Consider the following 15,028-nt stretch of genomic DNA (forward strand, 5'->3'; position numbering starts at 1 on the left):
AAATACAATCACATTCTGAGGTCCCAGCAGTTAGGACTTCACCATCTAATATTAGGGGAACACAATTCTGCCTGTAACAGTCATCAGTCTAAAAATTATCATTTCATTCTCTTCATATTTATAGATTATATATTTTATAATTGAAATAAAATTTCTTGTGCCTGAAACATTTTTCTGATATGAATATTATTAAAGAGCAAACGTGAATATTTTATAACTTCAATTACAAAATATTTAGTCATTTCAAACTTTACACTTTTTTTTAAGTTGTTTTCCTGATGGTGGGCAGAAATATGTGAGAGAGAGGGTCTCAGGACATTTGTTCCATTGAAGTCATCTTTGTTAAGAAATTTTTGACAACATTACCTTTGAAAACTAGGCATCAGGGATAATTTCATAATAAACCTAGTAGATATAAATAGTTTGCTTTCTAGTTATAATTCCTGATAAATTTTCCGAGGTAAAGCAAATGAGAGTTTAATCTCCATACCCTTCTTATAATCTTACTTCTTATTATAACCTAATGTAATGAGAGATTCTCAACTTTCTCTTCTATATTTACTGAAAATAATCACACTCCAGTAAAACTTAGGTGTCCTCTGAGGACATCAGAAAACTCCACACTTACTTCTCATGTAGACAAATATTCTTAAGAAAGAGAAAGGCCAGTCACATCAAAAACAATTGCAAAATTAATCATGCTATAGACTTGGAATGCTATGTAAATGAATAAAAAATCAAGCTAATACAATGTATTTAATTCAAGCATATTTTATTTTATAATAAAATAAATATTATTATTGTCAGTTAAAGCTAAATTGATTACATAATCAAATTATATAGTAGCCCATTAGTCTAATTTTGCCACTGTATAATGACCTGGTTTGGTATCTTGGTATAGTAACATCTGGATATCTCTATCAAGATATTATGTCTGCAAAATTTTTAAGTTAATAGCTAATTCTAGGTTTATTTTATTTGGCTAAAAGTTAAAAACTTAAAATATATTTTATTTACAAGTGTGTATATCTTTTAGATATAGGTTTAAATAATTTAATAGGTATAGATATGAATACTTAATTGTGAAAAACAGAGATGTGGATCAAAGCAAGTAAGCCCACTTTCACCACCACTATTCAACATACTGGAAGTCCCTTGGTGATGCAATACAGAAAGCCAAAAAATAAATAAGTAAATAAATAAAGGGTCTATATGTCAAAAAAGAAGATACTAAATTGGCTCTATTTTCAGATGATTGCCATCACTAAAAATCCCAAAGAACCTACCCACAAAAGCTGTTAGAACTTATATGTTGGTTTAATAAGATGACAGGATATCAATTGTATTTCTATATATCAGCAATAAGGAAAGAGAAATATTTTTAAGTGCATTTACGATAACACTAGAGAGCAAGAAGGCTTAACTGTAAGTTTTAAAAAAATAGCTGAATATCTGTATGCTAGACGCTAAAAGGAAAAAAATGCAAGAATTGGAGAAGAAATAGATATCTAGAAACTCCAAACAGTGGCAACTCTTTGAGTAACTTGGTAGAATTCAAATTTCATGAATACAAAGAAAGAAAAGATGTGGCTGATTTACTTTTTCCCAAGAGTAGAAATTAAATTTTAAGCCTAACAGGTACTTTCTGTTTGCAGCTCTAGGGGTGCTCTTCTCTTGTACCCATCCCATGACCTGGAAATCCTTGACTAGATCAGCTCTGTAAATCACACTTTTTTGTCCCCTATCCCTGTCTTCCCCAGACATATCATCTAACCATTCTAGTCTGCAGCTCCCTTGCCCAATCCCTAGCCTTCAATACAGAAATAACTAGTGACAGTCCCCATCACTGTAGGATGTGCAACAATAGAGGAACAAATACAGCTAGGGATCTGGTGGGGTATAAGAAAGAGTCTGGACAGAAAGGTGTTGGAGATAAAGAAACAGAAGCAGAATCAACATCCTATGTCTCTCTTTGAGAGCTTCATTCCTTTCTATACATTTCTGCCATCCTCAAACAATTCTAAGGAACAAACAAAACTAAGGAGTTCACAGCCTTAGAAGAGACAGTCCAGTAAGCAAATGTAATGCATTATATCATATGAGTTTTATCATTCTGATTTGGGAAAAGCCATCAGTATAAAATAAATGAGTTGTTTGTTGTGTTTTCTTATATTGGATTGCTCAAGGAAAGGCAGTGTTTCAAGTAAATTCATGTCTCCCTCACAAGCTTTAGAATTATTCTAGAAATATAAGATATGCACAGTAAATGCTACTTCAATGAATATATTTGTGAGCCCCTATCTAACTCTAAAGTGACTTGTGAGATATTTGCTTTGTCACATATTCCAGTCTCTGATTAGAATAACAGACTGAGAATAAAATAAAGAGAACTTGGGTAACAAAATATAGAATTAAATAAAGGTCATAGTTTCTACAGACCTGACAAAAGGTATGTCATCATAGAACAGAAAAAGACGTGTTACTTGTAAAGGGTGAAAACCAGTTTGCCTGACTCAATAAAGGGCCATTGCTCCTTTTACTGTCTGTTCAGCTGCCTCTTTCTGACTGACTTGAGATTGCTTGAAAATTATACGTTCTTCATTTTCTGCCTATGTATTCATTTCACTCACATGTAAAATCTACAAGATTTTTAAAGTTTTTTGCTCTAAATCACAATGATAGAGTGCAAAGTCCATAATTTTTAGCATAAAATTTTAAATAATTTAACTATTTCACGTTTTTGATGTTTGTGGAAAGAAATATTATTTATACAAAACCCAATTAAATATTATTTACCTTATGAAATTTCCAGAGATGTCCTTTATACCTGCGTTGAGATCTCACTCTTCAATGAATAAGAAATCCTCTATAGTTACCAATTTTGAGAGCAAAGGCCACTGTGGAGGAGAGAACTGATATGTCTGAGATAATGGACAATGGAGGGAAGGAAGCAGGAGCCTCTGATTTGACGTTATGAAGCCCATAAAGATCTGAATTGTCTTATCCAAGAATCCCTAAATACCAGTAGAGAGGAGCACAGACTATAATTAGTCTCCATAACTTGACATTTTCACTTCTGATTGCACAAGAAACGGGTAAATGACCATTGACAGAGAGAGGAGAGCTATAAAAGGCTCATGACAAATCTGTTAACTGGCCATTCATGATTCTAGAGTTTAGCTCCAAATGACTCTTTCCTGAAAACCTCTCTCACAGTTACAATCTTAGCCAAAGAGTTTAAAAGGTAATACTTGTCCTTCAGATTTCTCCATGCGTCCTTCTCACCCCGATAAGCCCCTTATCTCGGGGTACCCATGCTGACCCTCACTTGTCCTGCCCTTCACCATAGCGTTTTGCCAAGTCTCAGGCAAGGTAAATACCATCTCCCTTTTCCTTCCAACCCAAGTAAATGTCCTTTTTGTCTTCCCTTATCAGCTGTAGGCCCCTATCTAGTAGGTGAGAATGTGAACTGAGTTCATGCATTTAATCATTCTGAATGTTCAATGTGTTCTCTGCTAACAGATTTAATTTACCCTTAAGGTAAAAGTGCATGATTCAGACGCTGCCTTCAAGTCTTCAATCCAATGCCACCATCTCAATGAAACTTTAACCTGAACATCCTATTAAAAATTCTAACACAAGGGGCTGGCCCCGTGGCCAAGTGGTTAAGTTCACGCACTCCGCTACAGGTGGCCCAGTGTTTCGTTGGTTCGAATCCTGGGCACAGACATGGCACTGCTCATCAAACCACGCTGAGGCAGCGTCCCACGTGCCACAACTAGAAGGACCCACAACGGAGAATATACAACTATGTACCTGGGGGCTTTGGGGAGAAAAAGGAAAAAAATAAAATCTTAAAAAAAAAAATTCTAACACGAGTTCTATACCGTCTGTCCTCACTATATATTTTTCTGCATAGCACATCACTTTCTAACTGCCTATGGGATTTCCTTGTTTTCTTCATTTAGTGTCTGTCTCAGCTTACTAGAATGTAACATCCCTTCAAACAGACTTTGTTTTCTTAATGCTCTATCCCTGAGACTAGCAGAGCACCCAGCATGTAGTAAGTTCTCAATAAATAATTGTTGGATGAATTAATTAATCAGAGATGGGAGGAGTTCTTATTGGGTCACTTCATGCTCACCACATAGGCCAACTGTTAGAGCTATTAAAAGATTACCTTTTTTTTTTTTTAAAGATTTTATTGTTTTCCTTTTTCTCCCCAAAGCCCCCGGTATATAGTTGTATATTCTTCGCTGTGGGTCCTTCTAGTTGTGGCATGTGGGACGCTCCCTCAGCGTGGTTTGATGAGCAGTGCCATGTCTGCGCCCAGGATTCAAACCAACAAAACACTGGGCCGCCTGCAGCAGAGCGCACAAACTTAACCACTCAGCCACGAGGCCAGTCCCAAGGACTACCATTTTTTAATTAAACCTCCTCTCTAACCGTGCTCTTTCTACTTTATTCCAGGCCTTTCACTGTCTTTTGTGTGGATTGTTGCATCATTACTAGCTCACCTTTCCCCAGGTTGGTCTCAGATACAACTTTTCCTTCATCTTGCTAGAAAAGTACAATTTCTAAATTATAAAATTTCACCCAATCCATATGTTTTAAAACCGTTTTTTGTTGTTATATTATTTATAAGATAAGGTCTTAGCAGAAAGGACGCTCCATGATGCTGCCTTTATTTCCAGCCTCTATGTATTCTATCCACTGGTGTGCTGGAACAGTTTGTACCAGCTCTTGAGAATGGATTGTGTGTACCTTTTTCCAATTCTACATTCAGCGAATCCTTGGTGGTAGCTTGAAATCAGTTCCACTAGGAAAATTTACACCTCAAAAATTTGCTAACTTTTCACATCAGAGCATTTTTCCCCTGGAGAAACAGTTGTTAAACATTTTCCAGCACATCACGGCTCCCCTCCCCCCAAATACCTACCTCTCACCAGTTCTCTTCAACTCCAGATACACAGGAGAATGATTTCTTAACCTGACACACTCACATGAGATGTCTCCACTGAGAAGTTGAAGTTCTCAGTTTACTTTCAACGCTGATTCGACTTTTCCGTTATAGTCCATATATACACACGGTAAAATAAAAATGTAAACAATTTACCATGTGAGTAAAATGGATGTACAGGAAAGACTTGTAAGTTTATCTGGTGCCTTCAGATACTTCCTACTTCATGTCTGTGTGCTTTATGAGATTTTAGTACCCAAGTTTGCAAAGGTTGGGCTCATAACCAGGCCCTCCCAAGCTGATCATAGGTACCTTAGAATATTAGGCTCCTTCTTAGCTCTTTTGTGGACTCTGGCTGCTCCTTAGGCTCGAAATTGTCATTTCCTCTGTGGAATCTTCCTTTAAGTCACTCAGGACAAAAAATTTAGTCATCCTTCACTCTTTTCTTCTTTCACATTGCATGTTTAGTCAGGAAATATTGTTAACTCTTTTAAAGTTATGCATTCACAAATCATCTCCCTTTTAAAGTAGACAATTATTTTTATTTTTTCATTATTTTTAAAGATTGGCACCTGAGCTAACATCTGTTGCCAAGCTTTTATTTTTTCTTTCTTCCTCCCCAAAGCCAACCAGTACATAGTTGTATATCTATTTGTAGGTCCTTCTGGCTGTGCTATGTGAGATGCCACCTCAGCATGGCTTGATGCCATGTCCATGCCCAGGATCCAAACAGGTGAAACCCTGGGCCGCCAAAGTGGAGTGTGCAAACTTAGCCACTTGCCTGCGGAGCTGGCCAAGACAATTATTTTTATAGCAGTTTTAGGTTCACAGCAAAATTGAGAGGAAGATACAGAGATTTCCCATGTTCTCGAACACATGCATAGGCTCCCCTAATATCAACATCCCCACCAGAGTAGTACATCTGCTACAATTGATGAACCTACATTGACACATCATAGTCACTCAAAGTCCATAGTTTAAACTACAATTCACTCAGTGTTGTACATTCTGTTGGTTTGAACAAATGTATAAGACATATAACTATTGTTATATAATCATACAGAGTATTTTCACTGTTCTAAAAATCCTCTGTGTTCTGTCCATTCATCCCTCCCCCATGCTAGCCCCTGTCAATCATTGAGCTTTTTACTGGCTCCATAGTTTTTCCTTTTCCAGAATGTCATATAGTTGGAATCATAAAAGTACAAAGTCTTTTCAAATTGGCTTCTGTCATTTAGTAATATGCGTTTAAGTTTCTTCCATGTCTTCATGGCTTGATAGCTCACCTCTTTTTAGTGCTAAATAATATTCCACTGTCTAGATGTACTGTAGTGCATTTATCCATTCACCTACTTAAGGACATCTTGGTTGTATCTAAACTTTTACAATTATGAATAAAGCTGCTATAAATAAGTGTGTGAAGGTTTTTGTGTGGATATAAGTTTTCAACTCCTTTGGATAAATACCAAGAAGTGAGATTGCTGGGTTGTGTGGTAAGAGTTATGTTGGTTTTATGAAAAACTGCTGAACTATCTTCCAAAGTGACTGTGCCGTTTTACATTCCCACCAGCAATGATTGAGAGTTCCTATTTCTCCAAATCCTTGCCAGCATTTGATGTTGTCAGTGTTCAAGATTTGGGCCATTCTAATAGGTGTGCAGTGGTATTTCATTGGTGTTTTAAATCACATTTTATTGATGATATATGATGTGTAACATCTTTTTGTATGCTTATTTGCCATCTTTATATCTTCTTTGGTGCAGTGTCTGTTAAGGTCTTTGGCCCATTTTTAAATCAGGTTGTTTCTCACTATTGAATCTAAAGACTACTTTGAATATTTTGGATAACAGTCCTTTATCAGATGTGTCTTTTGCAAATATTTTCTCCTAGTCTGTTTCCGGCTTCTCATTTTCTTGACGCTGTCTTTCACATAGCAGAAGTTTTTAATTTTAATGAAGTCAGGCTTATTAATTATTTCTTTCACCGATTGTGCCTTTGGTGTTGTATCTAAAGAGTCATCATACACCCAAGGTCATCTAGGTTTTCTCTATGTTATATTCTAGGAGTTTCATAGTTTTCAATTTTATATTTACATTTATGATCAATTTTGAGTTAATTTTTGTGTCTAGATTTAAGATGTCTATGTCTAGATTTATGTTTTTGCATGTAGTGTTTGATTGTTCCAGCACCATTTATTGAAATGACTGTCTTTGCTCCATTGTTTTGCCTTTGCTCCTATGCCAAAGATCAGTTGACTGTATTTACATAGGTCTGTTTCTTGCCTCACTATTTTGTTCCATTGACCTATTTGTCTTTTCTTTCACCAATGATACACTGTTTTGATTATTGTAGCTTTATAGTAAGTAGAGTAAGTCTTGAGGTTGGGTAATGTCGGTCCTCCAATTTTGTTTTTCTCCTTCAATATTGTGTCGGCTACTCTGCCTCTTTTGCCTCTCCATATAACTTTAGAAGCCATTTGCCAATATCCACAAAATAATTTGCCATGATTTTGATTAGGATTGCATTGAAGCTATAGATCACGTTGGGAAGATCTGACATCTTGAAATATTGATTTTTCTTATTCATGAACAGAAAATATATCTCCATTTACTTCATTCTTGGTTTCATTCATCCATTTTGTAGTGTTCCTCATATAGATCTTGCACCTATTTCGTTACATTTATACCTAAGTGTTTCATTTTTGGGTGCTAATGCAAATGATATTATATTTTTAATTTCAAATTCCACTGATTTATTGCTGGCACAGTCAGGTGTCCCTTAATGACAGGGATACATTCTGAGAAATGCTTCATTAAGTGATTTCATCATACTGAAAACATCATAGTGTACTTACACAAACCTAGATGGTACAGCCCACTACACATCCAGGCTATATGGTACTAATCTTATGGGACCACTGTCACATATGCGGTCCATCATTGACTGAAATGCTGTTATTCAGTGCATGACTGTATATAGAAAAGAGATTGAAATTTTTTATTAATATTGCATCCTGCAATCTTGCTATAATGGCTTATTAGTTCTAGCATGTTTTTTTTTTTTTCAGTTCTTTTGGATATTCTGCATAGGTGATCATATCCTCTGCAAACGAAGACAGTTTTATTTCTTCCTTCTCAATCAGCATACTTTTTATTTTCTTTTACTGTCTTATTCCATTTGCTAGGACAGGTACCTACTTTTTACACCTTCACTACTTCCACCTTGGCAAGCCATCACCGTGTCTTCTATAGAGTATTACGATATCTTCTTCATTGGTCTCCTTGCTCCTACTTGTGCCTTCTCCAGTCCATTCTAATGCCACAGCTAGAGTAATCCTTTCTAAGATGTTATTAGTCGAGCCATGTTCCTCTTGGCTTCAACTACTGCAATAGCTCCTCATTTCACTCGATGTAAAACTTAAATTCTAACAATGGCTTATAAGGCCTTGCACAATCTGACTTACCTCCTGAAAACACCCTGATGTCCATGTTCTTCTACCTTCTTCTTGTTCATGCCATACCAGACATTCTAGGAAATCTCTGGTTATAACCCTTTTCGAGACAGTCCTGTGTTATCTCTTTGGGAGGTGGACAAAGGGAGCATGAAAGAAGGATAGTTTATAAGTGAACGCAGGCTGAGAGTCAGCCAGATATTAGGGAAACACAGAGTTCACTTTTTAAAATATGAGATTCTTAAGTAGGTCTCTGGATAGTATAGACGAGATGGTGGACATGTATAAATACATTTGTTTCAAGTCGATTCGGTGGTAACTACCCAATAAGTGATCACATTATGTTACAACACATTCCTATTATGAACTGAACAACTACTTTATTTTCATACGATAATGAATTTAAGAGTTATCCCATCTGTTTCCTTCTCACTGTGTTGTCAAGAAGATTCAATGTCTTTTCAGGAGAGGGGGCCCTGCATTGCCATCTTGGGACATGAAGTTTTATAATGAAGAATTGAGATGAAGCGATAAGGAAAGAAGGAACAAAAAATAATTCAGGAGAATGATTGAACCAGTTTTTAATGTTTCTGAAGAGAATGGCTGTGCTATATAAGGCATTGAAATAGGGAGAACAAAAAACAAAAGCAGTTAAAAATATTTTGGGGGAGACTCTATTTTTTTCTTCATGGTGTTTGGAAAAGTTTAAGTAAAGGTTTTTATTAATTTGAAGTCCTAATCAACTCTTATTTCAACAGAAATGTCCTCTGAGCCTGAACCATATAATCCATATTCTGTTACAGTAAAATCTTGGAATTCTAATTTTATTATGGCTGCATCAATTTATAATGACTCTCCGATGCACTTCCATATATGCAAAAGCATGAATGTGAAAGGGGGAAATGAGTGCTCAGAGACTCATAAGTTGACTGGGCACTTGACCTAGTGAGAGACTCTGAATGCCAACAAGTTTCACCTCTGCTTCTAGTTATATATTACAAATCATCTGCCCTTGCAGTAACTGCTGTTGATGTGACTTGAGGAAGGGAAATTTAATAACTTGATGTATCACAAATATCTAAATATATTTTTCTCAAGAATGTAAGGGGACAATTGTATTTTACTTGCAATTATTTAAGTAACCACAGCAATCAAATCAGACTAGAAAGAAGGGATGTAGACTGTTTTATAATTGACCTGGACTTACTGAAAACCCATATTGGACAATGAAAGGTATGGATTGTTTTTTAGTGTAGATGAACCACGTCTGAAAAGTTACACTTAATTGTTGATATCCCCATAAGTTTTATCTTTTTTCAAAACTATGTATTTACATAACTTTTAAAAATTGAATAGCTAGATAAGAGATATCATTCTCTTACCCATTTTCTCATTTATATTTTCTGCTCCCTGAAGACAACTATTTCCATCGTTGGCATTACAAATCTGTAAATAATATGCTTTGACTGATACTGCCTGATTGATTTTCCACTACAGAAGATGAGGATTAACTCTCTTTTACCCCCAGCCCCTAGCCCAATTGCCTCCATGAGGATTTTTCCTATCCCCATCAATTTTTAGTAGGCCAATTGTACATTATCAGGATGATGTAAATTACATTCCCAGATAAACTATAATGTTCTATGATTACCTTTACATCGTCATACAACTTCCTTTTTTCCATGAGATTAATAATTGTTTGGTGCTTTTGTTTGTTTCCTTGTGTAGTTTTCTATGAATCTTTCATGAAACTCTCCATTATACATCTATATTCTCAGTATGGTCAAGCAAGCTGGATACTCCATATCTCATATCATAGTTCAAAAAGTGAACTCCCTACAAGCCACTTCTTCCCAGTCACCAGCCAGAAAACCTGGTGTTGGTTGAATCTTCCCACTTCAATTAGTGAACTCTATTCTTCCTTTTGTTCAGACTAACATCTTGGAGTCATCCTTAACTCTTTTCTTTCACATTCAAGCTGTTCACAAATAATGCCAGCTCAACTTTCAAAATATAACTAGAATCTGGACAATTTCATAACCTCCACTGCTACCACATCATTCTAAGCCATTATTATCTCTCACCTGGATTAGCACAAAATGACCTGTTAACTGATCTCCTTGTTTCCACCCTGGCTTTCTTATAGCCTGTAAATGTAGCTGCCAGAGTGACCTAGCTAAAAATGTAACCACTCCAGGTCCTTCTTTGTTTTAAACTCCATCTCACACACAATAGAACCAATAGTGATTTTTTTCCCCAGCCTTGTTGAGATATAATTGACATAGAACCTTGCATACATTTAATGTATACATGTTGATATGATACACTTATATATTGCAAAATAATTGCCACCCATGAGTTAGCATTGCCAGTGCCATTCTTTTGCTACTTGTGCCTCTGAGGTTGCTGCTGCCTTGCTGCTTATGATGTTATTGTTGTCTCAGGTATGGCTACCAGGGTCACTAGGCTGTCAGTACGTCTGCTGCTTCCAGGGTTGCCTGGACCTCGTGTTCCCCTCCTGGCTCTCTATGGGCTCTCCATGGATTTGGATGTTGCTGCCTTGTGCACCACCTCTGTTGCTGCCCCCAAGTTGTCTGTGGGTGCTGTTGGCATTGCTGACAGGGATGGTGGGTTCACAGGTGCTGCTGTCACTGCCAAAGTCCCAGGGACCCAGGGACTTATATGCAACCCCCGCTGCTGGTGAAGCTAGTGTCAGGGGTGCTGCCACGGGGGGCTAGGTCACCGGTCTGCTTTGGTTCCTGAAGCCTCTGGTCACAGGTTCCACCTGCCACCACTCAGGGGGAAAAGATGCTAAGTAGGGAGAGGTTTTGTTGCTGCTCCTTTGTGCACCCTCTGGTCTCTGGCGTTAGTCAGTGTGTTTTTTAAAACTCAAGTCAGGGAGCTCTGACGCAGCTTGGAAAATCTCAGTTTTGTATACTATCCCAACTGTTGCAAAGACCTGGCCACTGCAGGGGAAGAGGGAGGGAACTGTTCACTGAATCCACTGGGAGATGGGCAGGGGGCATGCCACACCTGTTTTCTCTTCCTCCACCCACTGCTCACAGGCATGCAGACTAGATCCTGTGAGAGACAGACAGGGAGCAAGCTGCACTGTTTTTTTCTGTTCCTGTCTCATCCACTCACAGTCATGTGAGCCATGGCACCTACTGGCCCCATTCCACTTGCAGTTGCATGAACCATGACACCAGCTCTTTCCACTCCAATCCCTGAATTGCTGCTGCTGGGCGAGGTAGAAGAGGCTGCTCCTCTTGTTCCTCAGCCTCACAGGGGGCCAGTCCACCCACCTTCAGATATATAGCTGCATGGATCTCTTAGGCATCCTGTTGTGCTGTGTAGAGAATCCTCTGTTGGTCAACGGATGTCTGATTGGATGTAACTTTGAGAGGAGAAATAAATGGAACAACTCAGTTCACGTTGATTCTGACATCACTCTCTTGGTTTAATTTCTATGAATGGTATAAGATAGGAGTCCAGTTTAATTTTTCTGCATGTGAATGTCCAATTTTCCCATCACAATTTATTGAAGAAATTATCCTTTTCCCATTTAGAATTCTTTGGCTCCCTTGTCAAATATTAGTTGACTGTATATATGAGGGTTTATTTCTGGGCTCTTGATTCTGTTCCACTGATCTATGTTTATATTTTTATGCCAGTACCATAGTGTTTTGATGGCTGCGGCTTTGAAGTAGAGTTTGAAACTATGAAGTGTGATGCCTCCAGCTTTGTTTTTATTTCTGAGGATTGCTTTGTCTCCTCAGGGTCTTGTCATTGTAAAAAAATTTAGGATTGGGGCTGGCCCTGTGGCCGAGTGGTTAAGTTCGCGCGCTCCGCTGCAGGCGGCCTAGTGTTTCGTTGGTTCGAATCCTGGGCGCGGACATGGCACTGCTCATCAAACCACACTGAGGCAGCGTCCCACATGCCACAACTAGAAGGACCCACAACGAAGAATATACAACTATGTACCGGGGGGCTTTGGGGAGAAAAAGGAAAAATAAGATCTTTAAAAAAAAAAAAATTTAGGATTGTTTTTTCTATTTCTGTGAAAAATGTCCTTGGAATTTTGATAGAGATTGCACTGAATCTGTAGATGGTTTTACCATACAGTTTTTAATTACCTAAATCGTCCTGCATGACCTGGCCTCCAGTTCCCTCTCTGATCTTACATCTGATTCTTCCCCACTGACTCAGGCTATTCAAGTTACACTGGCCACCTAGTATCCTCATGTGCTCCAGCTATGCCTCTGCCCCAGGGCTTTGCCCTGGTTCAGGCTTCTAAAGATCTGGACCCTGGATTTGTATTGTCAGAATCATCTGGAAACTTGCTAGAAAAGCAAATTCTTGGGTCCACCTTACCTACTGAGCCAGGAACTCTATAGTTATGGCTCAGAATACCATGTTTAACAAGTCCTCTAGGCGATCTTGATGTAGGTTAAAGTTTGAGAACTACTGCCATAACTGTTCCCTCTGGCTGAAATACTTCTTCCCCAGTGCCTTGGCTTTGGTTCTTTAGAAAACAAAGCTTGAGACAGGGAGTCTTATCTAACTTATTTGTTGAGGGTGTGCTGATGGGCGAACTTTGTAACAGAAGAAGAAGGAAAGGGATGAATAAAGGGAGGGAGTATGGAAGTGGAGGATGTTGATGAAGGGGAGGAGGAAGGCCCCCGAAAGAAGCAACAATCATTGTGAAGATCAAGCAGAGTCTGAGCAGTGGACCAGCAGGGCCTCCATGTCCTGGCTGTACAGAGCTAGGCCAAAAGACCTCAAGGAAGGCCACAGTCCTCTCAAGTTGTCATCATCTGACAAGGCAGCCACCATGTGCAGTTTCTGGCAGCTTTAGGAAACAGATTTCCCTCCTCTCCTCACCTCTTCTCTCCCATGCCAGAAAGAAGGCAGCCTGAGGCAGGAGTATAGGTTACACATGTGCAGCTATGTGTTGCTCCACTGCTCCTTCAGAGTCTTCCAAGCCTTGTCCATCTTGGTGGGGATCAGCTTCTTCCATGGGGCAGCCATGATCCTGTGGAAGTCATCCACGACCTCAGTGTCTGCTCTGAGGACTTGTGGCCTCAGCTTCTGTTGCTCACCTCTTCCTTTGCAGCCTCAGCAGGTTGGGCTTCTCTGCAGTTGTGGGTACTCAGAATCTGATTAAGCAGGCCTGCCATTTGTGTATGTCAGCAGTGATCTTATCCTCTGTGTCCCCTTTGGTTCTGAGACTCCAGCAAGCCCTGAGTGATCAGCTCTTCCTTTATACGGCTCTCCAGGAACTTGGTATGTGGTACATGGAAGGGCTTGTTCTGATTGTGGGGAGAGGTGCTGGCAACCCAGCCTTGGAATCTCCCCCAGATATGTCATGAATAGGAGAGTCTTCCATAGGGTAAATAACATTTTCCTTCACCTGGGACTCTAGGAGGTGTTTCATCAGGGCACCAAAAGGGTGCCAGTCTTCTGGCTGCTTATGCTGGGCCTCAGCCTTCTTCAGCAGGGCATACCCATCTTTAGTGTGTAGTTTACTCAGTGGCTCGACTTCCTTTTTGTCAGCCACTGACTGGGCCCATCCTTTTCCTCTAGCAGGTCCTCCAGTGCCCAGCACTTGGGGGAGTTGAATTTTCCCAGGTATGAGATCCAGTAACGTTAGGCCTCATCTTTCGGATGTTTCATTAGCTTCTGTAGCACGTACATCTCTTTGCTGATGATGTAAGTACGCTGAGGCTCTACCTAAGCTCAGAATCTGTTGGAGGTGTCATTCCTGGAGATCCATGGAATGTGGATGGGGTCATCAGTGAGTTCATATTCCTGCAGCTTGGACTGAAGGTTTTTGGATTAGAGCTACCCATGGTGGAGGCCGGGCCTAGGTCTCACTTTCCCTTCCAGTTTCTGTTTCTTGGGTTTCCCAGGCCAGGGAAGCTCAAAGCTCAGGGCATCCACCTAGCCTCAGGAATTAGTAGCCAATTTTCTTATCCTGCCAATCTGTCAGGATCCAGGTTTCCACCTCCAGCACCTGTAGGCCTCAACATGCAGAGAAGAGTAGGGTCTCAAGCTCCAGTGGCAAAGTGTCCAGCTCCTTGATGTAGATGCCATCATCCTTGAAATAGGCCAGCACTGCCCTGCAGCCGGGACACAGCTTCAGGTGGTCCACAGATTTGAGGTACGGAATTGCAAGGGGCAGTCCTTTAGTTCATTCATGGCCTAGGATAAGACACTTTGTTGAACTTCCTGCACATGCCATGAGGATTAACAGATGATGCCCACCCAAAGCTCAGCTCAGTGCTTGGCACAGAAGAGATGAGATAGTTATAATATCTGACTCCACCAGTGGGTTTCCTCAATGCCCCACCTTTAAGGGCCCTGTCCGCAACATCTTACTTTCAGGGTCCCCATCCTCTAGGACTCCTAAAGCCCTGGTTCCCTCTACCTCCTCACTGTGTTCTCCTATGACCAGGGACCTTAAATGTCAGGCAGCAGCTGTTCTCTATACCAATTCTTAATATTAGAGCTGTAGTCTGGATGTCTTAGAAACTGCACTAATGGGCAAAACCTGAAACAGCTTGTTCTAGCTGAGGACATAAGGAGATAAATTAAGGGCATAAAATTATACAATGC

General features: G+C 39.5%; 1 pseudogene; it reads right to left on the reverse strand.

Annotated features, from left to right (window-relative positions):
• Positions 1–13,357: 13,357 nt before the first annotated feature.
• LOC103542597 (transcriptional adapter 3 pseudogene) lies at positions 13,358–14,611 on the reverse strand (annotated as a pseudogene).
• Between the last annotated feature and the right edge of the window lie 417 nt (positions 14,612–15,028).

Source organism: Equus przewalskii, chromosome 1 (assembly GCF_037783145.1).
Source record: "Equus przewalskii isolate Varuska chromosome 1, EquPr2, whole genome shotgun sequence".
NCBI lineage: Eukaryota > Metazoa > Chordata > Mammalia > Perissodactyla > Equidae > Equus > Equus przewalskii.